The following is a 25,733-nucleotide window of genomic DNA, read 5'->3' on the forward strand; positions in this document are numbered from 1 at the left end:
CAGAAAATGACAGTCATCTCCAGGATAGAAATAGGCTTTTATAAGCTGGAATTTTCTTTTTATAGCATGGGTGTATGTTTGACTTTTTTTTTTTTTTTTTGGTAAACAATGGGTCTTGGTGGTCATTACTAGCATTTCTACTCTAGCCATTGCTATTTTGTACGTTGAGTAATATTTTAAATTGCTATTCTCCATTACCTTGTTGAGTTGTTTTGAGGCAATGGCTGGATATTCAGCTCTGAAACAATTGATTCATGGCTGATTAACTGTAGCTCTCACACAGTTAACTCATCCATTTAGTTACCGTTTCAAGACTACTTAAAAATTGATGCTTTACTGTAATAAGAATCTTTTGGGGGAGGGTAAATCAATCAGACTATATCTACGTTGTCGTTGCTTTTTAAAATCATCATCCACTTAAACACATTTGTTTTCCAAAATGTAAAACCAAAATATAGAACATGAAGGTAATGAAGCGGATTCAGTTTCTGTCTCAAAGAATTGATAGTAAATAAGGGTTAATTTTAGTTAAAGATAATGTGAATTTACCAGAAAGAATAATACTAATTCACAATTGTCATAGTAGTAGAGTTTTACTTCAAATGAGAAAATGTATAAGACACTTCATGTTCTTAGTTTTTTCCAGACTTGGTTGAGGAAAGAATGCCCCAGAGATTCTCTTAATATATTAAACATTGAGTGAGGAATCTGAGGATGAGGGGGGAGGGGAGGGGGTATTTATTTGGAGTGGGACACTAGTAATTACACTATGTAAGAGAAACAGGATGCTGATTAACACGTAAAAATCTCAAGCCCTGACCTAGTTAAGATTAATGAAAGCATACCTAACAAATATATATAACATATATAATAAGCACAGGCCTGGTGGAAGATTTAACTAGTATTTTATTGAGCACCTGGGCTTCCAGAGGCAGCACTAGGGCGGAGGGTTGGGTGGAGAGATGTAAGGGGGAGGAGTTCGAAGAAACAAAAGACCTGGAGCCTCTCAGGAACCTGATGGGTTTGCAGTTCACTGGGAGAGGGCCTGTGGTCTCTTGCTGATGAATGCAGACTGGTGGGGAGTTCAGTTTCTGAAGCCATGTGGGAGAGGTGGAGTTACAGGATGTTTTCTGGAGCAGTACTTTTTAAGATGTGGACAGATAGGTGCTCAGGGAGGCTGCAAACTGGGCTACGACTGGTCCCTCTCCCCCTAAGTCTTCATATTCCCTGTGTCAGGACTGAGCCTGGGGCCCACTGCCCACCTAGTCCCAAGCCCTCAAACCCTTACCTTCTTGTCTCAAGTTCTGACTCTGGGCCCGTTGCTGCCATGACAGTCTCTTGATACAGCCCAAGTGTGAATTCTCATTTCCTCCCGGGGCTTCCTCCAGTGGGGCTGTGTCTGCATTATTCATTTCAGCTGTCCTGGGTTATTTTTCTCTTCTGCATTCCCTTATGGACAGGCTAGATAGAATACTCCTTCTCAGAAGTGCTTTGTAAACACTCGAGGTGTGAATCATTTGGGTTATGCCTCTTCGTATTCCACGGTGCCTGGCTTATAGGCATCGCTGAACAGGTGAGACTTTGTTCAGAGCTGAATCAGCCTGTGTTTCAGTTGGAGATGCTCTAGGAGTTAAAGGGCAACGGGAAATACGACTGCTGGTGGTGGGACACCAGTCAGATGAAGTTGGGTTTCAGGGGGGTTCGGTCTCCAGCTGAGCCGGGCCTGGAGAACACTCCAGGTTGTCCTCTGACAGGGCCATCGTCCTGGCTTCGGGGTTGCAGATTCTGTGGTGTCAGATGGGTCCTTGAGGGGCGGGACCATCAGTGTGCTTCTGATGACATGCCCCTTGCAGATCTTTACTTGTGTTCAGTCTGCGCGTGCTTGATGCTGGCAAGAGTCTCAGGACTGGAAAGTCAGTGAAAGAACTGTTACAGACAGCTAAGTGACAGGGGTGTGGGCAAAAGTACGATCTTTTAAGCCGCTTGGCAAGAGAAGTGAGGGTAACTGGAGTGGAAAGGTCAGTTTCTGCTCGGTGTAACTAAGAGGTGAAAGGGTAGCTTGCCAAATTCCTACAAGCATCCTCTGCAGTGGCGAAAGCAGCACCGGCCTGTCGGAGGCTGTGAGTGGGTGTCCTGACACATCGGTTCGTGTCATTTTACACTTTTTGCTTGGGGATGTGGCACTAGCCGGGTTCTTACCCTGACCAAGTGCTGTGGTTTGTCGGGACCTCAGGGAACGGTCTCTGTGCATGCTAGGAGCAGCCCCTCCCCAGTACAGCAGGAGCGGGATCCCAGTGAATGCTGAGCTCAGCTGTTCACAAGGTGTCTAACTTGAAGGCCCCTTGGACCTGAACCTCCTCGGGCCTGCCTGGGTGTCAGTGCTGGAAAGTCCTGAGAAGGGCCATCAGCTGTCCCACCATCAGCTATCTGTGGGTGGCCTGGGAAGAAGTGGTGTCAGCTGCACGGCAGTTCCTCTTTCTGTCAACCGTACATGCAGCCTTCAGTTGCTGTCCTCCAGCAGGACGGTGAGTGGTCTCAGTTTAGAGCGGTGGTCAGAAAACAATGGCCCAGCTACCCGATTTTGCAGATAGAGTTTTAGGAGAACACAGATGCCCATGCCCGCTCGTTGCCAGGTTGTCTGTGGCTGCTTTTACCTGTGAGTGAGAGCTCGTGGCTCCTTCGCAGGGATGCTCCAGGTCAGCAGTCACTGGGCCAGCAGTCTTTAATGTCCTTTAAGGAGCTGACTGCTTGGCACCAAGGCAGGGCGGCCAGGATGCCAGCCCCGCCCCCTCTCACCCCTAGCACTGGTGCTCTCACCAGGCCTTGATTGGGCAGCTCTGCCCAGACTGCAGAGCGTCCAGCACATTCCAGTCTGGAGTTGGTGGGATATGGGTAATGGAGGGTGGGAGCGTTTCCATGGTGGCAGTGAGACTAGGGACTCAGGCCTGACTGACTTTGACTCCAGCCACAACTTCGCCTACTGTGTGTGGCTTAGGGTAGTCAATGTACCTCTGTGTGTGGAGGAGTTGTGAACATTAAGGAAGATGAGGAATGGAACACCTGCCCCGCCTGGCGCCTGGTCATTGCAGTCAATAGAGAAGGCTCTTAGCAGTCTTCATTGTACTTCTGTACTTTATTTTTAGGAACAATGTACCAAGCATGCTTTCATCTCCCCCCTCAGAATGGTTTTTGGTACCGTCTGTCTGTCATGTGTACCCGCTCAGACCTCTCAGAGCCAGCAGGGAGCCCCGTGTGTGGGAGCCAGTCCTCCCGTCTCCCTTGTTCCCTGTGCTGCCTCTTCATGCTCCACCCAAAGCCCTGGCCTGTCTTAGGACAAGCGCTGGGGCGTGGGGTCCTGCTCCAGGCACCGGAGCATGTCCAGGGAGGGGCACAGCTTCCTGGGCAGCCACTGACATTTCTTCCGAGAAACTGGGATGTCACCGCTCCTGAGTTCATGTGCCATCGTGGTGTGTGTTGTTGGCATGGGCTCTCAGCATCCGGCGGCATCCGAGTCAGGCGCTCCGAGCATCTCTCCTGGCCTTGTGTTCTGGTGGGTTCTGGCTTCCTCAGCGGTTGAGCTTCCATATCTTGGGTTTGCAAGTCTGGCTCGGGTGGGTGGGGATGGTTCTGAGTGGATGAGCTGGGTCAGCCCCTCACTGCTGACAGAGAGGCCGAGGTAGGTTTTTCAGACCTGGAGAGGCAGGCGGTGCTGGACGCCAGGCAGTCCTCAGGATGGAGGGGGTGAAGGAACAGAGGCGCCTCGGGCCTGCCCTTTGACCTCAGCTCAGAGGAAGGGTGGACTCTGCACTGGATCCACCAGCAGGACAGGAAGAGAGCAGAGGCCACCTGGGAGCCGGCAAGGTGGTGGCTGTCAGGACAGCTGGTTGGGGGGACTCAGGTGCCTCATGGGAGCAGCGGGCCAGGTGTGGCTGGTGTCCTGTCTGCAGTGTCTGGCCTGCAGGCACTGAGCACCAGGTACCCAGGGGACTGGAGACTCTGGCCCTGAGAAGGCTTCGTCCCCAGGCTGGCAGAGCCACCACAGGGCATTTACAGCCAGGGACCCTGGGTCCTTCCGACTGGCGCTTCTGCCCCAGAGGTCATGGTGCCTGCCTGTTTTCATCTCTAGTTGATTTCCCAGTGCAAGAAGTGTTATGACAAACACGCACACTCACACCTCCAATAGGTAGTGTGGCACCTGTAGGGGACTTATGTGCAGGTGTTCTGTACCTGGAACGTCTCTAGGAAAGGAAGTACCTGAGAAATCTGGTGGACGTTTCCTTGCCTTGTGACATAAGTATTCACAGCAGTGTTCCCTGGGGAGGTGGCACTGGGGCAGGCAGGTCAACTGTGACATCCTGCTTACAACTGTCCTTCCCCTTTGGATGGTCTTCTCTAAGTGCCCAGTCATGCCACCTGAACAGGGCGCTGTGGACCATCTCCACTCTTCATGGAGCTTGGTGGGACACTCCGGCACCCGCCCCCCCACCTCTTCAGTTGAACCTGAGGCGTGTTTGTTGCACTGAAGCGTCAGGAGCCTCACGGGTGGGGGCCTTTGCTTCTGGTGAGCCTCATTTGAGTCCTGTGTGTCATCCTAAATTCTGTTTTTAAGTACCTTTGAAGGGCGACCTTCTGGGGCTAGGAAGGCAGCCTGTGGGTCAGGGCTCTGTGGGCTTGGGGGTTTGTTTTCAAAGGAGGTGGCCAGAGGCAGCACTGAGGGTCAAGGCCTGACTATGCACCCCCATTTCCACCCGGAGCCCTTGCTTTTCCTTTATTGCCTGTGTGCGCTGGAGGGTTCCAGATCTCTGGGTGCGCACAGCACATTGTGGGGTCTTGTGTAAAGAATATTGTCGGAACCAGGCGGTGCATCATTTTGGTGCTGTTTGGGGTCCAGCCCTGTTCTGTGAGTCCAGTGCCTCGAAGAAGTCCATTTCCTTGTTTATAATTCATATCCTCTGGGTCAGGGCTTTGAGAAACTGTAAGAAACAAAGCAGAAAAGAATGCAGAAGTGAAGGTTTTATGTGTCAATTTGAAACAGTTAAAATAGTTAACTTCAGAGTAAAATCGAAGTATTTTGAATTAGGTTGATTGCGAATGTTTGTGTACAGAAAATTCTATGCTTTTACATTTAGATTTCAATGGGGGAAATTTGACAGAGAACATATCTCACATTTAGTTCAGGACACTCGGCCCTCTTAATTTCAGGTCTCCAGCGGCCATTCGATTTCTATTGCAACAAAGTAGGGTCTGTGTCCATTTCCTAGTGTTTCTCGAAATCCAGAAGGCGACTAAAAGGAGCCAAGTGCAGATGCCCTGTAAAGAACTCATGGAGCTGGAGAGAGACACGTCTACAGAATTATTTTCCATTTAGAATCTCACACAAGAGCCTGGCATTTTTGACCTTTGTTCCTAACTGTCGCTTTCAAAGCCACATGGTTGTATCAAGGGAGTAGTGCTGTTATGCCCCGACTCGTATCTCCACAAATCACCAAGAAGCCGACACCGATGCAAGAGCAAGAGGGAGTTTATTTCAGACTCGAGTCCAGACCGCTGTCCGCACACCGACGTAGCAGTGAGTAGGAGGCGGTCCCGAACATGGGGCCTCAGGGGTATTTGAAGGGAAAAACCGTAAGCATGGAGAGCGATGTCTTGGCATTACAGGATTGGTACAACGAGCTTGTCGCTTAGCAGGATTGGCTGGGTGATGGCGCCAAGGAACAAGGCGGGGAATTTGGAGAGTTACTTTCCATAGTTGCTCTGATTGGCTGAGTCTCGTGTGGGGTGATCGTCTCGCTATCTGCGGCTCTGCGGCTTTTCGGGGAACTGGCCTGTGCTTAAGATGGAGTCTTATACCTAAGATGGAGTCACTTTGGTTCTTCAGTGCCCTTGGGGACAAGGGTCTCCAGTGTACCTTCCTTTAACATAAGGGCTGGGTTTTACTTCTGGGCACAGCGTTGGCTGGGAGACCCTTGGTCTAAGGGGCTCTGTATTGAGTGGAACGGGTGCCTTACTGGTCATCCCAGAGCACATGGGCTGAAGGTGCTAGGTGGGATTAGACGAGTGTGGTGTAGGGCCCACTTGGTTGTTCCCAGTCAGGGTTGTCTTCTCTGCCTCCATTTTGGGACCACAGGTCAGGGGTTTCCTAGGAGTTCATGTGACATGGGCTTGGCCCTGCCCTTGCCCATGGGCTCCTCCTGAGAAATGACTGGGCATCATGTTCCTCCTGGTTGTGGTCAGGGCATCATCTCTGTGACCTGGCAGCTCCCTCCCCATACCCTACAGCCCTTAGGTCCAGGAACAGGGCTGGATACCAGTGGCTTTGCCTGTGTGTTGTGCCCACTTGGAGTGGGATTCAGCCAGCCTAGGCATCAATGCGCCTCCCCTCACTCCCCACTCCCTGGTGTGTGGACTGGGGGGGGGGGGTGCTCACTCCCATTAAATATTCCACAGCCACCTCCAGCATTTTCCTTTTCTACGCCTTTAGGGTAGCTGTATATTTTTAAAGCCAGCACTTCACAAGTAGGTCAAACGCTAATTCAGTGAGAAGTGGGGAAGGTCAATAGAGGGAAATGATCAGTCGAGAAAGCAGTCTTATTTAATTCTGGCTGTTTTACAAAACAAGAAACTCAACCTCACCGCTGTATAAATGTAGTCCACGCTTGTTACATAAGTCCAGGCAGGACGGAGAGAGAGAGGAGGAAGAAGAGGGACCATGAGTCTCGCTACCCGGCCGGTGTTAAGTCTTAGTCCAGTTCCTTGCTGTAAGTGTGGCCTCCCCAAGTGTACATCATCGGGGTCTCCTTCGTTGCTGGTGCAGACTTGTAACGTGACGTGAAGTGACATTAGTGCAGCGTGCCGGCAGCTGCGTCTCGGTCACGCCCAGCTGCTAGCGTGGATACCAGTGAGGTCTTTTCTGTGCTCATGCATGTGTAAGCCTAAGACTTGAATTTTTTTTTCCTATATTTTCTGTATTTCTGTTTTGTATTTTTCTTTATTTCCTCATTAGCAACACAAGCATATGAGGTGCCAAGGCCCCTGGCACCTGTGTCATTCGCAGTGTGGTCAGTTCTCCAGGTCTAAACGCCTGGACCCTGGTCCCCTCTCTCTCTAGAGGTGTCTCGGCCCACGCTTTCTAACATTTGGTGTGTTCGATCGAGCGTCTGCGAGGTTTTCGGGAAAACATTTGCAGCCTTACTGTGAAGCCTCATTAAATCCTCATTAAATAGGACAAGGATTCAAGTGTTAAATTCATATGGGCTTTTAAGGTAAGCCATGAACTGTGTGTGTGTCGGGGGGGGGGGGTCACTCAATTATTGCTTTAACTAACTCAGGCCTGTCGATCCCCAGAAAGGGACATGCAGTGTGTGTCAAGAGTGCCTCCTCCTTCCTCCGGTTCTCCGGATCAGCTTCACATTTTGAGACCCAGCACAGTGCCAATTCCCCTGTGCCCTGTCCGGGATCTCCATCCATGTTCCCTCTGTGCCCAGCGGCTGCCCCTTCCCCTGACCCCAGGCATGGGTGCCACAGTTCCATCTGACTCCCCCGCTCTTCCCTCCTCTGTCCCATCCCCTCGTCCCAGGCTTCGTAGGCCTGGGTCACCTTTGTGTATCTCATGCTGCTCAGCATTCTGTTGGCACTCGATAAACATCCTTTTCTTCTGCTGAGTCTCAGCTCTGAGTGCAGTGCCCAGCTTATGGGTCATGTGGCCCTGAGCCTGCCATCTGACCTGAGGCCTCAGTTCCCTTGTCACCAGGGAGGTGGACATGAGCCCTCTCCCATCTGATCTTTCCTATTTGACTTTCTGCCAGCTGAGTGTGAGGTAACAGTGAGCTGACGAGTACATTCACGTACAGAAAGTGAATGTAATAAGAGCTCATCACGCATCATGCGTTTCATAGTTTCACTTTCCCCTAATGTTTCAGAGTCAGAGGGGAGCAGCCTTCATGAGTCAGAAAGAAGGACCAGCCATTCTGAAGTCAACATCCAAGTGAAGAAGAGAAAGAACTCTGGAGTTTGGACGTGGCACGAAGCACTGACGTCAGACACACCTGCTTTTCCATCACACGCTTGATGTGAAACGGCAGGGGCTCCATCAGCACCTCACGGCAGCCTCAGTGATTTGAGGCAAATGCACAGAGCTCAAAACCACGCTGCTTCAGCCACTTCCTCGACACAGGTTCACTGAGCACCTACTTTGTGCCACCCGTGCTGCCGGTCACTGGAGAGACTGAAGACCAAAACCGAGCCCGTGCCCTCAAGAAATCCACATTCTAGTGGGGCAGCTCGATCCCCTCACAAACAAAACCCAGACACACATTACAGTGTGTCGGGTGGTGATAACTGCTGAGGAAAATACAGCAGGGAAGGCAGACATGGGTATCTGGCATGGAGTGGTGCAAATTCAGTCCATCAGAGAGGCCCTCTCTGGGAAAGTGACACTGGAGCAAGGACCCAGGCAGGTGGTGAAAACCCAAGACACCTGGAGGCAGCCTTCCTGGCAGAAGACTGGCCCGTGCGAAGGACTCGAGGCAGGAGCAGCTCTAGACTCACAGCCGCCACGCTTGGCCCACGGCACAGGCCACCTCCAGACAAAACCCCTGGCAGGGACCTTGACATCCCAAAACGCTCCTTCTCGGCACCTCTAACCACAGGACTGGGAGCCTGAGAAACAGGGCTGCCCACGAGGACTCAGGCGCCTCCTGCACCAGAGTCTGATGTCAGCCTAACCAAGGAGGTACTGTCCAGCATCAGCCCTAGGCTCCGAGATGCTGGCCATCCATCAGACAGACCACTGCCGCTCCAAAATCGTCCCAGCAGTGTCCCCTGCGCACCAGCCTTCTGGGTGCCATGACACAGGAACTCCTCAGGGGTAGCCTCCCTCCTTGGTGAAATTCTGCGACTTCCTTCCTGCCTCGGCCACACTCGCCAGCCAAGCGCCTCAGCCCAAGACCAGTCTCAGGGCCTCTGCCTGACGACGTGTTTACAAGAAGGGTGGACGCGGTGCTCGTGCTTTCCCTTCCTGGGCCTAACACACTGGTGCAGGTATTTTCATAATTTTACTTCTGCAGTTAAAGAAAATGATGGCCACAACTTTACCTTGTAAAGCATGCTTAAAGCATCAACTGTGAAGTGAAAGGCCAGAGAAAAAAGCCCTCTTCCACTGTGAAGGTCCAGAAGTTTCTTTGTACCACAGATGTTCCCCTAAAGGGCTAATTCTTTAACATTCTGAGGCAGTGATTAAGCTGCACGAACAGCCAGGATCCGAAGGACACCTGCTGACCAGCAGCCACGTGTGTGGGGGGGGGGGGGGGCGGGGGGCTGGTCAAGCTCCCGGGGCACTCCTTCCGCCCTGCCACCTCACCCTGCGGGGGCAGCACAGCCCAGGGAGCCCAGGCATCCCGGGGCTGGCAGGTGAGTCATTCCCTCCCGGCACAGCCCAATCAGCTGGCCACCCACTTAGTGACCCAAAATTATGGTAAGTAAATACTTATGGTTACTCAATAGCTTCTGAAATTTCGATCTCTGGAGAAACGCGAAGCAACAAAAACCTAGGTGCGCCTGTCCATCATCTGTCTCCCTCATGAAATGGAGCTGGTCACAGAGACGTACTCGCCAACGTGGCCCTCTGCCCGGTCCTGCAGACACCAAGTCACCACGAGAATCATGATCGCAGGCCTCTCCTAAACACACACGCACACACCCCCCGCCGCACCCCAAATCCTAGTGCCTAACACCCAAGGGAAGGCTGGGAGCTGTGGCCTGCCTAGAGAACAGCTTCACACCAGTGCCCTCACCCCCGTGGCTCCCAGTGGCCAAAGTCCCACATCAACGCCACTCCTTTCCCTCCAGGATCCTCCCACAGGCTGTGCCCCAGACCCCATTCTTCCCCCTTCGCTTCTCAGTATGAGACCCCACCTCACCTCTCAGGATGGGGCCCCTTCTGTACTTCCCTCTCCTACCTCCTGTGCACCAACAGGACAAGCTTCCATAACCGCATCGCTGCTGAGAACAGGGGAATGCGTGCCCTTGGCACTGCCCTACCGAGAACAGGGAAGGATGGCTGTTCTCAATGAACTTGACTAGGAGACTCAGCCATCGACATCGGCGCCTTTGGGCTCTCCGGAAAAGTGGGTCTCGCCATGTCCCCACATCTCCACTCACCGTAAACCTCCTATACCTGTCAGTGTGTTGTGGCGAACAGGTAAGTGGGAATGCCGCCTGCTGTGCTCGCCCACCTTTGCAGGGCAGGCACGCAAGGTTTTGGGGTTTCGGCCAGGACTACAGTCAGCCCTTCGCAACAGCATCTCTGATAGGAAGCCAATCCCAAGTTTTAAGCCACTGACTTCAGAAACGAAATGTAAAAATATAGTCCACGTGCAAACGGGGCATTTTCTGTTGGCTTCAATTTGTTTCACACGGTTTGTATGTGAGACCTTAAGAGTCTCAACTTCTTTGCCTTTTTCGGTACTGAGTTCAGCAGCTTCCTCTTACAAGTAGAAACTCTCAAGGGAAAATTACATTTGCGTACCCACCAAAAGCATATCATGGCTCAATTTAACTATGTAGTACCTTGCTTAGCCACTAAGAGTTAGGAAAACATCGGCATCAAAACATCCAGTATCCAACATTCAGAGCTGCTAAAGTTAACAGACATTTGATTGACAAATATATTAAAATGCAAGTGAATCTGGGGCAAAGGAAACGAATGACCCCTGGCTTTCTTTTCCCCCTGCCATCGAGTCTCGCAAAGCAGACACCTCGCCAGACACTTTACAGACAAAAGCTTCCCTAACCCTCAGGAGACTAACTGCCAGGTAGACGAAAGCTGCTTTTTAAGGTACAGAGCCATATGTTCTTGAAGCACACCCTGCAGTCCTTAATTACCGGGCAGCATGACAGAGTTGCACTGGGCAGAGAGGAAGTGGAGAGGTGCGACAACAGGCCCAGGTTTCGTTAGGCCACTGCAGGTGCCCGGGGCAGAAGCCACGGCAGGCGGCCAGGGGCGGCTTCCCAGGGCTCCCTACAAAGGGAGTAACACCAGCTCAACAAGAGCTTTCTCCTCCAAAAGAGTTTGAAGGGGTTGTGTTAGGATGGAAGACTCATGGTTTTCCTCCTCTGTTTTGAAATGGAGTTTAAAACACTCGACGATGACAAATGATTTCTCCATTCATCCCTCCAACAGCCAGTCACTGAACACCTACCGAATGCCCAATCCTGCCTGAGCCTGGGGACTTAGCTAAAGAGCAGACAGTGTCTGAGTCAGCGCCAGAAGGCCAAGTTTTGGGGCAAAAGGGTTGACTGATATTCCTCTTGGATCCCCCTGGATCTTTATCTGTCCCTGCATCTCTATCACTTAGGAAAGATAAAATGCAACTTGAGCAAGGATTTCATAGGAAGACTGAGCTTGGGGAGTTTGAAGCTAGATTCAGGGTCCCTGCGATGAGGAACATCTTTCACCTGAGGCGGAGCCCTTTCATCTGCACCAAGACCAAGGATTCAAAGCTGGGGGCTTACCACCCCACATTTGAACAATCCCAACTGGAGCCATTAAACATGTCTTGGCTCTTAAAATGAGTTTTTAAAATTTCTGAAGAAGATTCTAGTTCCAGGCTAACACAAGTATAAACAGATCCAAAAGCTTAATCAATAGTTACTATGCTGTGTATACCTTTGGCGTGTGAACGAGTAACGCGGCCCCGGGTAGACAGTTACACTTACAGGGACCAGCAGAGAAGGAACTCTCAGAATGGGTACTCTGCCCCTCAACAGCCGTCTGACCTTGAACAAGTTATGTCACCTGTGTGGCACAGACCCTTTACCTCCTGGTCAGAGATAAGGAGAACAGGAACGCCCCAAGCTTTAAAGAGTTAATCTACACAAAAACACTCAAGCTAAGCAGGAGGGGGCTTTCTAAGAACACTTTCACATTTAACACAGAAGATATGGTCACAGCTTCTCTGCCTTATTTTATCAGATGATAAAATAAGGCCTTCAAGCCCTTACCACATGCCGTTTATTCACCTGTGAGCAAATGTGAATTAAATACATCCTGTATCAGGAGGCTGACTTTGAACTGTGAGTCAGACTGAACGATATAGGAAGGCGACGCTCCCTATCACGCCAGCAGAGAATCGAGATAAAAAAACCAGGGCCCTGTATGGTCAAGATGCTGTCCACGCAGCTTAAGGCTCCAGCCAGCAAGAGAAACGATCCCCAACTCAAAAAGCTAAGATGTCTTTAAGTGCCGCCAGGGCAGAGTGGACTCTGGAGCCCTGAACGCACCCCAGACTCGGGAACTTCTCCCTCTAGGACCCTGCATAAAGGGGTGGGAGGCTGCCACCAACTCTGACCAGCTCATCCCCAAAGGGACACTGCTCTCAGGTCAGCTGTGCTCACTGGCTTAGAACACTCTGGTTAAGAACCTTGCTCCTCCCAACAAATCCTACGAAGCTGGGCCCAGCACAGAAAACCAGGTAGAGGGCGGGACAGCAGGATCTGCTGCCTCCCCTGCACCCCAGACTTTCACGAGGAAGAACAACTGTGGCGGAGAAGCCAAACCGAGGACCCAAGTTCTACGGCTGTGACATAACTGAAACTAGGGGTAACTGCTGGTGAGCCGCTCGCTCTCTCAGCCGTAATTTACTCTTCTATTAGACGAGGCTGACAACATCGCCACACTCCTTGAGGGCTGCAGGGCGCGAGCAACAGACATGAAGGCGCTTTGTGAAGTATGCTGTGCTCACTGGGCAGACCTGGAGTGGCTACTGAGTGCCAAGGTGGTGGGAGGGCATTTTGGGGCCCAGGCTCCTCTGTGCCTGTGCTCCTAACACGGACCATGCCACATGCGGTGCCTACCCTGGCCTCTGTCTCCTTACAGAAAACCTCCCTGGGCCTCCAAGACTTAAAGGTCAAAAGCTAAAATAAAACCTAGAGTACATGGCCACTTCCAAAGAAATAAGAGCCTTTCTCTGGGGCTCCAGCCCTACCAAGCCCTGGCCTCTAGCACGCCCTCCCCCTCTCTGGTCTCCTCTGCTGGGCTGGGGATCCTCAGTGGCCCCCAGTCCCGACTGCTGCAGCATCCGGCACCTTCCCCTCACGCGCACTGACCCAGTACCTCTGCCCTCTCCTTCTGCTGTGTATGTGTCCTTCAACCTCAGTGTGGACTGAGCTGCACAATGTCCTCACCAGCCGGTGGTTTGTGTACACCAGAGGGAACGGCACCTCCTCAGGCGAGAGGCAAGATCCTTGAGAACAGCACTGGGACCCGTGGGAACTTCCCTAAGTCCTTAGCTACCCTGGATTCTCTTTCCCTCCCGCCCCCCATCACTGTCACCCACACATAAACATATACCCACAGCGATATGGACAACTGTTGTAATAACCCTAACAGATTATCCTGTAAGAAAAATGTTAGATCAGTGTGGTCACACTTTCCTTTTTTAATCCTTAGAAGCTTCTCTCTCCTTGAAATGAGATTAAAACAAAACAAAGCAAAACAAAAAACAGCCCCCAGAAAGCCACTGGCCATCTAAATAAATGTCATCGGGCAGAAACGCCCCCAGCAGTGTCAGTTCCCCCAGTTGGCAACACAGAAGAGAGCCCCAGCTTTTTCCTCACCAAGAATGCCTGTCCTGACACCTGAAACAGCATCATAAACAGCTGTTCTCCCTTCCAGGGCCCCTTGTCTGCAAATTCTGAATAAAGAGTTTCTTACTGGGGACAATGATGGTCAATGAGACAGAGAGACTTTGTCCCAGTATTAACGGCCAACTCCCACAGTAAAACTTCATATCGTCCGCAGGCCAAGAAAGCTCTATTCTGCCTAGCATCCCGTTCATCCACACCTCCACCGCTCACCAATTTTGAGTTCAGTTACCAGAAACGAGGAAAGGAGAGGGAAGAAAAGGGGGGGCGGACAGCTGGGACAGACTTTATTTCGCCTTGCCTTAGCCAACTCCGAGCGCCTGACAAGTGATTGCAGACTGGCCAGAGTCCTGGGATGGGCCCTCGACGCCCTGAGACCTATTTGCCCACTGCCAGGAGCCATCACCATCATTTCCTCCAAAGTGCTTTCGGCTTGTATCAGTGCCCTGTCTTTCTCCCTACTGGTCCCTTTTGCTGGGGTCGCGTGGGAAGCGGGTTGGTAGGGCGAATCAATAGATGGGTAGGTAAACTAACCAAACTCATCACTTTCCTGAACCGCCCATCTTCTGAGTTCCAGGCTAGAAGAAACTCTGTTCTTGGTTCAATCTAATAGCCTCAAAGTAACAACCCACAGATTAGTCTGTGACTTAAGGTAAAGGTCCTCAGGACAATAAACAACACTGTAGCTTCACCCAAGAGAAAAAAAGCTAGAGGAGGACATATCAGAGCAGACGACCTACTCTCACACAGCCATTTCAATCGAACCCATCCTTGTCCCTGCACAGAAGCACCGAGAGACCGGGCACACGGGAAAATGCTCAGAGGGACACGGGCCCGCACCTGACTGGAAACCAGCTCTATCAGTGAGTTGAGGCCCATATTGCACCTGGGTACATCTTTGTCCTTGCAAAGGTTCCAGGAGTGGCTGTTTCTGCAGAAAGTAGCTAGAACGGGGAAGCATGAAGGTCCTTCCAGAATAAAAATACTCGGTCATGCTATGACACACAAACAGCACGCATCAGAGTGCAGAGCAGGGTCCTGAGCCTAATACATGTCGATCAGCACTAATCTTCTTTCACCTCAACAGTGACAGTCGGTGGGCGTCGGGCACCCCTGACAGGATGCTCCACCTCCCTGATGTTCTTCCTGAGCCCATAATTCCAGCCCTGTCAGCAAAATACATCAGACAAACCCAGACTGGGGGACGGTCCACGAAATACGTGACCACTACTCTTCCAAAGCTTCAAGTTCATGAAAAGCAAGGAAAGACTGAAATTGTCCTAGGCCAGAGGAGACTAAGGGGCACGATGACTAAATGCAATGAGATCCCTGGATGAAATCCTAGATCAGAAAAGAGAACATTGGGGGAAACATGCGAATCCCACACAAGTTTGCAGTTTAGTTCGTAGTGTGGTACCCACATCAATTTCTTCGTTTTGACAGATGCGGTATGGCTGTACAGGTGTTAACATGAGAGAAGTGGGGATGGTATGATGCGAACCCTGTGTTGTCTTTAGAATTTCTCGCTATATCTAAGATTATTCCTAAATCAAGTTTCTTGGCAATTATAGCAAAAATAAGTTTGGAGGTAATTTTCATAGATTCAAGCAAATTTAAAATCTCTGAGCACATTCTGTCATTACACGAATTTGAAAAACATAGGGCTACTGAAGGAAATAAGACACATGAAAGGAAGAAAACCAAACACAGAAAAGGGTTAGTATAAATTGCCTAATACCCCCACCTTCTTCAGCTAGCACTGTCCAAAAGGCCTCCATGTTTGAAGCAGAGCAGGCGGGTCTCCCTGTGAGAGCACCAGCCAGGCACAGACTGCCGGGTCCTCCCAGGATGGGGAAGTGCCTCCCTCCTGGAACTTCCTCTACACTTAGCCACTTCCCTGTTCCCCTGACCTTTGGGTGCCCTGCCAGGTGCACTCTGGGCTTCTGGCTCCTCTCTGGAGCAGTCCCACAAAGGTCAGCCGCACCTCCCGGCAAGGCACTGCCCTCCCCTTCAGGCACCCGTTGCAATGGCCATGCTATTGATAGTTTCCTTTCAGCCTCTGGAGCAGGGCAGTGGTCAGGGGGGCTCACGGAGGAGTGGGAGCACATACAGGCTGTCACCCACCCATCAAGCTACAGGTTCAGCCTTTAACACCTAAGGATTCCTTCAGGCCTCGACTCTGGACCCCTGCTCTGTTGAAGCCTCTTCTAAAGTGACCACCAGCCCATGCTCAACCCCTTCCACCCCAGAGACACAAAGTGCCAGCAGCTTCTAGGCAGGAAAGTTTCCTAAAATTTTCTTTTCTTTTTTAAAGAGAGAGAAAATTTAGATTATGACTTGATTCTTTTTTTCTTTTTTTTTTTTTTTAGGAATCAGAATGAAATGCATTCAGAATAAAATCTATATTTAGATGCGTACCTTTACGACTATGTATCTGATAATAACCAGCTACGTGCATACAATCAGTAGAGCTATAATTTTGACCAATGAGAAAAACCCATGACTGAAGAATGCTACAGTGCAGGAAGGAAAAATGAGCTAACAATGGAAAAACAAGAAGGCAGTAAATGCTGAGCTTGTGCACCGAGGAAACAGTTTCTTCTCTCAGCCTCCTGTCCAGCCTAAGTCATACGGACTAAATGCTCACCCTCAAGGGAAAAAAGCCAGTTAATAATGACAGGACCTCCAAAATGTGCAGGTCTCAAGCTTCTTACCTTGCTAAGGAAGTTAGCTTGCTAACTTACCTGCTTCCCCAGGGTCTGGCTGCTGTGTCTCCCCAGATCCTAAGTACACGGCTGAGCAGAGGCAATGCTGGGGCAGGCAGTTTTCCCAAAGACTGGGCTGTTCCCATCATTTCCCAAAGGAAGTCCAGGCGGCACCATCTGACAGCCACTGCCAGCACGCTCCCATGCGCTCCTGCCCTCTTCCTAGGCTGCTGGCTCTCTCATTCACCATGCTCACTCACTGTGCATCTGTGATAGGTGCGTGGTGGGCAATCCGGAGACTAGGTCGACTACTCAGAGAAAGGTGCTGAGATCTCCCCACACCACCAGCAGGTGGGGCCTCAAGAAGGTGGTGCCTCTGGCACCTGGGGCCTCACACCTGGGGGTGCAGCAGTGGCGCTGTCCTTAGCTGCACTCGACCACCCACCCAAGGAACATATGCCCCTCTTGGGACAGGACACTCTTAGAAATTAGAGAAAAGTTGAGCAAAAGCCTGGGAAAAGCCCTCACTAATCTTGCCTAAAGTGGCAAAGAAAGGTGTGCCAAAGGGACCACGGAGGAGGGGGACCGTTTCCTCCACAGTCCCCCCATCACCAAGGAAAAGCAGCTTGGCTTCTGGTCACAGAAATTGCAAGGGTCATCAGGTCCTCAGCGACCTTCAAGCAACAGTCCTCCTGATGGGAAAACAACTACCTGGGGAGGGGCGGCCTCCGGAGCAGGATCCGCATCACCCACGCTGCCGCTTCTACAGCTTAGGAACTCCATGGTCCACGGCAGGCCTCGCATGCCGTGGCAGTGGCAGTGCCATTTGGCTGATCCAGACGTAAACCAACATTTAATCCAAAACTTCCCAGGAAGGGCTGCAACAAAAAAGGAACCAATGGCTTCAAAATATGACCTTTCTAGGGTCAGGTGGGTTGTATAACACACATACAGAAAAAAACTATCCCCCTTTTAAAATATATTTCTTTATATTGCGATTTTAAAATAAACGAATTCAGTCAAAGTAAATTGATTTCCTTAGACAATGAAGAAGTGGAACATAAGTCCATGTTTTTAATCCCCTGACTTCTTCCTAGTTTGGAATGCTGTCGTGTTGGGCATTGAATAGACGACAGTATAGGATCAGGCCCTGCACCCTTCAAACATACAGCTCTGAATGCACAAGAGTCAGAATGCACATGCAAGATGCAGGAGTCTTGTTAACAAACAGCAAAAATGATAAGACGGTCATGTGACAATACAGCACAGGAAGCCCAGGTATAAGAACCAGGAGGAGAACACGTGCAAAGGAGTAAGAGAAGCTTCTAGAGACTCAAGGTTTAGAAAGACAAGGACGTAACCAGATGCAGAAACTGTTTTAAAGAAACAGAACACTGAACATACAACAAAACCAGGTGCAGACCAGGGGTGGGGGACACGAAGAAGCTGCTTGGTCAGAAAAGGCTTCGCAGCCACCATAGGGTGGGCGTTTCCACTGAGGGGAATTTCTTCAGGCAAGGAGGAAGGACCTAAAGTAGAGAACCTGGCAGCCAAGAACATCCTGGACACTGTCCTGGGCTCTGCAGGCTGGGAAGGGAGGCCTCATAGCAGGGGAGTCAGAGGAGGAACCCTCACTGCAGAGAAGCAAAGTGACAGGCCTGGGAGGTAGGGGGAAGTCACAGGAGTGCTGGAACCTGGAGACCCACTAGCAAACCCTCATTTCCTCAGTCTCCAGAAAAGAGGGAACTAGGAAGAGCATGTGCCAATGTTTTCAGGCCCTCCACGCCAGACTGCATGATGAGAAGGCAGTGTGGCCGACCCCCTCCAGATATAACTGTTTTCTTCACTGAAGGACATATCCACAGCCATGCTACCACCCGGCACACCCACCGCTATTCAGATGGGGTTCAAGAGCAAGGTCTACAAGGTACACCTTTTCTCCTGGGTGAAGCAATGTTCTCACGTCCACTACAGGCCCTGTCCTCCCAATTTCCCAGAAACATGGAAGGAGAAAAGTTAACTCCTGGCCCCTTTCCCACAGGTTTCCACTGCAAGTCAAAGGACTCTATGAAACATGAGTGAGGCTTTGAGCTTCCCCACAAATCTTATCAGCCTTCTCTGACAGCATCTAATATACAGCCGTCGCTTTTGAGATACAACTCCTGCTGCAGTAAAATTAATTCCGAAAGAGAAAAACAGGTTAGAGAACGAAACATTAACAATGGATTCATTGTAAAAGCTGAGCTCTCAGCTGCATGAATTCCGAAGGAAATACGGCTGGAGACACACATGCAGCCGTCGGCACACGACCTCTCATCGGCCCTCTCCAACATGGGCAGGCCTGCCACCCGCTCCACAAACACGCAGAAGACACGGACCTCGGGAACTAAATTCCTGGCAACGAACCATGCCTGTAAACGTTTTGATCCCCTACGGGCTGCAAGCTGATTTAAAGCTCGTGGACGGTACAGAGGGCACGCGATCCTGTCTGTGGATGGAGGAGGTCACTGGGCCACCAGGAACTATGTAACCACCACCTTCATCGGGCCCCTCACCAACACTCCAGATGGAAAGCACACTTGTTTTTCCTTCGATAGGTCGTGCTCCCAGGCACAGTCTGCTAATGTCAGACTTGTCCATCTTTTACACACTCACAGTTTGCAGTGCTGTCAGTTCTCGCTTCTGTGAAACTGTGTGTGTAATCTATTTAAACAGAAACTTGGCTCGGTTGCTTTGATGAGAGAGTTCAAGCCCACAGACGCAGATCCTTTGTAACAATCTCTTTCCCTCTTGACACACTCAGAACAACTTGGAATTTCTTGGAGTAAAAATTTGTCTAAATCAGGAACATTTTCTAGACTAAAAGGATGGAGATGGATTTCGTGCAACATCAAGCACTGAAAACAGATTCCAAGAACCATCGTGAACCCAACAGGCCTTTCTCCTCTAAGACATTAGCATCAAAACACGTTCCCCACAAATTTCACGGAAATGCACTCTGCCTGTTTATTCGGCTAGATAGGATACATACCAGGTTCTCAATATCCAAACGATCTGTTTCAAGGATCTGGTGTCACACTGAACTAGTAAAAAATGTGATCTGGTTACAGAAGAATGCACTACTGAAAAGGCTTGAGTGGTACTTGTCCAAAACTTAGCTTCCATACCGGCACTTCCTCCCCGGTGATCTGCCCTTTGAACTTGCCTTCAAAACAACTGCGCTCTGCTCCACACCCCTACGGCCAGCTGTCATCACAAGGAAGGCAAGACCTGGCAAAAATGGGCCCTAGGCCTCGCACCTGCTGAGGGATTCATTTCTGCATCCAGCGTCCTCAGCAGTGGCTCTGAGCTCTAATCAATGTCCATTTCCACACAAGACACCCCTCAAGACGGGGCAACGTAGAGCGCCAGGGAAGGCTCTCCGCACGTCATCAACTCGAAAGCGACGAACCTTGCTAGCTCCCCTCATCTTTACAGCACTTCTCAGTTCATCACGCCTTTCCTCACCCACCCAAACCTCTCATCAGGTGTCTCAGGGAATAAGGACACAATATCAAGGGGGCACACTCAAGAGTCACCTTTTCCTCCACCCCGCACTCTGCTAAAGGCAGCCTAGAGGCCCAGACCTGCTTTAACGAACTGCCCCACGCCTCTTTTCAGGCCCCTCATCGCTACAGACTGCTGCTGTGACTGATGCCTCTGAGGAGACACATGGCAGAAGAGTAGAACCTACACTCTCATCTCGCATTAGCATGGGGACCTCACCTCCCCAGCTCTGGACTCAGCTCCGTAACTGCTGTAGGGGCGTCACGGGGGCAGAACTACATCACATTGCAGAAAGCCACATGAGGAGGAGCTCCCCGGAAGAGAGAGTGAAAATCAGAACCCACTTCTTTGCATGTTCTCTGCTTTCCTCGCTACCTGCGCACACAGATGCAGCCCCCTTTGCCAACACAGCCACCCTGGAGCTGCAGGGAGCCACTCTCTCATCGCCAATTTTGCCTTTAACACAATCATCGCACAGTTCTCTTTCCCAAAGGGAGGATTCCAAGCCTCATCCGTTCAGAATATCAGCCTTCAATGAGGATGAACCAGCGCCTCTTTCCAAACAGCTGCTTTCTGACAGCGTGAGGCTGAAACAGGCTCCAAGGGTCACACAGTTCAGCCATCTGCCCAAGGAAATAAATAAGCAGGCTGTCCTTCCATGTGAAGATGTCCCTCCTGCCTCCAGCACAGTCAGGACATTCAGGCGCAACCCCAGGGAAGTCATCGTGGGCACTGGCACTGAGGACTTCCCTAGACTGAGTCCTGCACTGACCTGCCCAGGAGACCGTCCCTCTGGGCACTCCTCGTGTGACGGCAGAGTTGCACCCAGGCCTCTGCCATCGCTCGAATACATTCTAGTTACCAGGCAGGTACTTAACCTCTCTGCATCTCAGTTTCCACACCTGTAAAATGGGAACACCTACCTCACAGCACAGCTGACAGTAGCGAAGCAACAAGTGTAAGCTATCCAGCCAAGCCTCTCTGCCTGCCTTTTAAAGGAAGTGCCCAATCAATGGTATTACAGCCTGTAGCCTACCTTACTATGAAGCTGGGCTAGCTAATTTTCAAACTTCACAGCTCACACTGCTCCCCCTGTTGGCTGTACACACTTCAAGAAATGGCAAAACTATCACTGACTGGGACAGGGGATTCTCATACAGTGCCACCTTAAAATACTAGACTTGAATGAAACTCACTCGAACCCCACAAACCTATCTTATTCAGGTGAAAAAGCCAAATTAGGGACACTTCTGCCACTACTGATGAGAAATGTGGCATATTCTCACATACGAAAACGTGGAGGAATTTAGCTCAAGACCCAAAAACCCCATCCTTCTCACTTCATGATGGGACCGCTAGCCTTTATCTGTAATTCATTTTTTCTCATTGGATCCCAGAATTTCTGCAGTTAAAAGCTGCCTCATACAAAGTAAACTCCAGATGTCAAATGTCCATCCCAAGGAACTACCAAGACTATGTTTAGAAAATGTGCTCTCTTCCTCTTCCAATGGAATCCATCAAAGTACACACCTTGCATTGCAAGAGCATCACTGTGCAAAAGTTCATTCTATAAACATCCAGGATCATGAGTCTCGGCCTCCTCTGAGCTCCGCCAAGCCTCCTAATTCATGTTTTGCACGTTAGCCCCGGCACTCCATGATAGAGTCACACATGTCACAATAGTCAAATACATTCCTTTTACCTTTCACTCATTTTTCTCAATTGAACAGATCCTCCTTCTCCTAGACTTTGGAGTTCTTAACCTGAAGTTCAAAGTGAGCCACAGAACGTTCAAGAGCTTCCTGAAGTAATTTCGATGTAGCTGTGCCTTTTTCTCAGGACAGGACTCATACCTCCTATCGGATTCTCAAAGGGGCTCATGACCCCCAGAAGAGATTAAGAACAGCTACCCAAAGCTGTATGCTGGAAAATAAGAGATCAAGTATATTTAATGGATCTTCCATCATAGAAGGAATTTACTTTTTGAACCAAACTTCACAAGCTGTCTAGACGGCCTTCCATCACCCACTTCACATTCGCTTACAAGGTAAAACCCTAACCCATCCTCCCAAGAATCCAGAGCATAAAAACACTAGCGATTCTTTTAGCATAATATTTCCCTAACAAGTGTTTTTCCCTTTTCTTTTCCCCTAAAAATCCCTCATCCTTGTCACACTCCTTTCCCCTCCGCGGTGGGTTCCAGCCCAGCCGCCTAGGCGCTTCCTACAGCACCGACACCTCTGCCCTAGAGCAGCCTCTAGGCAGGAAAAGCAACCGCCGATCCGAGAGAAGAGTGTCTCAGGCTCCATTTAGAAGGCCCGAAGCATCAGGTGCTTCGAGCAAGAGCTCGCACCCCCTGTTTCTGCTGCGGGCGGAGGCACCAGGACCCGGTTACAGATGAAGGCCCTGGGCTGTTCTTCTGAAGACAGAACCTAAGGTAACCCCGGAGGCTCCAGGCCGCGCCGCGCAGCGCCAACAACAAACTTTCCAAATACTTCCACCGCGACAGGCCGGTGACATCTCCTCGTCTCCCCCACCTCTGCGCGCCTGTCAGCGCCCCCGCCCGGGCCGCACCCGCCGCATCGGGCCCCCTCTCTCTGGAGGCTCAGCGACGTCCGCACGGCGCCCGCGGTCCTCGGCCTGGCCTCCCGGCCCCAGGTGAGGCACTGCCCGGCCCTCGGAAACCCGGGCCGCCCCGCCTCGCCGGGCCCGGACGTTAGCCGCGCTGAGGGGTGACGAGCCGGCGCGCGTGGGAGGCCGCGTCGTACTCACCAGCTGGCTGGTGGTTCTGGCCATGAGTCCCGCGTCGGTTGGGCGCCCGCAGCTCCGCGCGACTACGCGGCTCATCAGTGTCCTTCTCGCGGCATCTGAGCCCGCGTTCGAGTTCTCGCCCCGCCCCGCTGTTCTCCGCCCCCTGCCACGCCTCGCCCCGCCCCCGCGCGGTCTGGGCGGGACTTCCGCCACACCGCCGCCTCCGCCTGCGCCCACTGACAGATCCCGAGGTCGCTGCGCCGCTGTTCTCATCGCCCCGCGGGCGCCCCCAAGCCGCATTTTCGGGTTGAGGCCCATCGGGCGGGAGCTGCCTGGTCTCGTCCTGAGGCGGGAGGAATTCACTCGAGCCAGTTTTAGGGTCATAGTGCAGGGGCGGAGCGAGCTGTCATTCAAACTCCGGAACCGTGAAACTGAGGCTAGCAGGAGTTGAGCGGACCAAGGTCACAGCCGGAGCTGAGGCGGGGCTGGACCGCAACCCGAGGCTCGGACTCAGAAGCTGTGCTCTACGTAAACACTGAGAGACCAAATTTTACGAGGTATAAACCTAAGTAGTGTTGACGGTAAGAAATTTAAGCTATCAAGGCATATTCATGAGGCAGAAAATCTTATCTCATCCAGTCTAATAGTCCCAGGGACACCTTCAGAATCTTCTTTTGCTTATAAGTTTTGTTTTGTACCTGATGATGATGATGACGCTCAATTTTTTTGTAGTTATCGATGATGATGGTGGTTTTTCTTAATTGTGGGAAAACACATAAAATTTACCACCTTATCCAAAGTGTACAGTTCAGTGGCATTAAGTACATTCCCATTGTGCTATGGTGATGTTCTTTAGACAAAATTAGAATCATCTCTGTTACCTGAAAGTTTGCATATTTTAAAATAATCTTTTATCTATTTTCAAAAGAAATACCCACTTATTTTTATAAATAACAATTTAGACAATAAAGATGTAACAATAAAATAAACGAACCATTCCTCATTGGCCACAATTATTAGATAGCAGCCCCCTAACATTTACTCAGCACTTACTCAGTAAGGAATTTTCAAGCCTAATCTCATTTACTCTAAAGGAGCTTCTCAGCTATTGCCCAACTTTTGAAATGAGGAAGTTGAAACCTGGTGCAGTTCTGTAAGTTGCCCTAGCTGTCCTAGTGGCAGAATCAGCTTCTTTGTATCCACGTGCCAGAAGCTATGCTTGACCATTAGACTCTAGAGCCTCTGTTTGACACTCTGGCCTTCCAGTCCTCTGCACATTAACTTATTTTAAAAAACAGCTTGACACTGTATCGTCCTGTATCCTGTACAGCTCTCCTGACATCTGATTGCCGTCATCCTCAGTTGTAAGGGCCTCAGAGGACTCCACTGGAGGACGCCTATAGCTTATAGATCCAAGTATTGGTCAAGCTCTCTCTTAACTGATACTGAAGTGGCTTCTGGAATTCTTCCACAGAAGTCCCTGCACTTAAATCCAGGCACACTCTTACATATTTCCTTAGGATGAATTCTTCACAGGTGAAACTACTCAGTCCAAGTGCAAGTGTCGCTCTCAGGAGTTCCATGCTGAGTTACATGCTGCCAATCACCCATTGCCAACCCCACTCCACACACCTCACCCTCAGTTGCCACAAAGACAAGCTCAAGGTAGATGCCGGCTCTTGCCACCACATCAAGCCACATCCAACATTTGGAACGTTGGGAACATTAACCTATGTCATAACCCCTACTATCTATAAAGAGTAGGTGCTATGCTATTTCCATTATTTACATGAGGAAACTGAGGCTTCAGTAACTTGCCCACCCATGCTCACAGAGTTACTAGGTCACAGAACACAGAAATGCAATCCCTGCTCTTGGGCTCTACACTCAGTTCCTTCCCACCAACCCTTATATTTATTGTAATCCTCAGGCAAGGCTAACCACTTCGTATGACTTATCTTACCTCTCCTCACAACCCTATAGGATACTCACTATTTATTACCATCTTACATGTGAAGAAATCTGCCAGACTGTACACTAAATGTGAATGTAAATATATACATAGCTATAGAGTCTAGAAATATGTAGACTCACAAGCATCTTTTCTCAGAAAGTTCCTGAAGACGGTTCTCCACCAAATGAGGGAGTAAACCGAGAGAGGAGGGCATGAGATCCAGGAAACGGGAAGAAACAGAACACTCAGGAGGGCGATGAAGCGAAGGAAGTATCAGGACTTGTCCATTCCACAAATATGTATCGAACCTTCCCAACGTGCCAGGAACTGTGCTAGACATTGGCAATTCCTTTGTGACAAAACACAAAAATCTCTGCCCTCATGGAACTGCAGTACCACAGGTTTGTGGTTGGGAGCTGTGGGGACAGTAAGCATAATAAATAAACAAATCTTATGGGGCGTTAGAAGGTAAGAAGTGCTGCAGGAGAGAAGGAAAATCAGGTAAGAGGGGACTCAGGAGTGCCCGGAGAGAAGGTGCAATTTTAAATGGATAATGAAGAGAAACCCCAGAACAAGAACAGGGAGCACATAGACCCAAGGGGATCCGGCTTCAGACGGCTCCAGAAAAATACTGAAAATGATAGGTTTTCTGGTGAGTTTCACCATGTCAAAAATTGAATTAAGAATCTGACAGAGACGAGGAAAACTCCTAAAAAACAGCCATACCAAAGAGGAAGCACAAACACAGTTCACTAGACATCTCACTCTTCTCAGCTGTGAGTGATATTTACAGTCATAACATGGATGCTCAGATTCAACCGGTAATTATCATATTCCACCTTGACAGGACCCAGAGATGGAGGTGATTATGAGAGACCTGAATCCTTCCCTTTTAACAGAAAGGCAATAGGTAATGACTACAAGTGATGAATCGACATAGAGTACAAAGATATTATTTAGAAAGATGGACATAAGTCAAAGGAAGAACACAAACCAGTAAAGTGGGGAATGAGTAGGGAAAGATCAGGCAGGGGCTTGTTGCCCTTTATAATAAACCCCTTGGGAACTATTTGACCTCTTTACCATTGATACAAATAAAAGTTAATAACATGGGTATATCTTTTTTGTTGAAATTC

General features: G+C 50.3%; 1 long non-coding RNA gene across 5 annotated transcripts; it reads right to left on the reverse strand.

Moving 5' to 3' along the window:
• Positions 1-83: 83 nt before the first annotated feature.
• LOC118606820 lies at positions 84-22,777 on the reverse strand. Of its 5 annotated transcripts, XR_004952650.1 has the most exons (3): positions 21,595-22,419; positions 17,058-17,224; positions 84-4,973 (listed from the first exon to the last, which is right to left on the reverse strand). It is a non-coding gene; the product is annotated as an uncharacterized LOC118606820 (long non-coding RNA). The 5 variants fall into 5 exon arrangements; XR_004952646.1 differs by lacking the exons at positions 17,058-17,224; positions 21,595-22,419 and adding an exon at positions 22,665-22,777; XR_004952649.1 differs by lacking the exon at positions 17,058-17,224 and having other exon boundaries at positions 21,595-22,404.
• Between the last annotated feature and the right edge of the window lie 2,956 nt (positions 22,778-25,733).

Source organism: Rousettus aegyptiacus, unplaced genomic scaffold, assembly GCF_014176215.1.
Source record: "Rousettus aegyptiacus isolate mRouAeg1 unplaced genomic scaffold, mRouAeg1.p scaffold_m13_p_8, whole genome shotgun sequence".
NCBI lineage: Eukaryota > Metazoa > Chordata > Mammalia > Chiroptera > Pteropodidae > Rousettus > Rousettus aegyptiacus.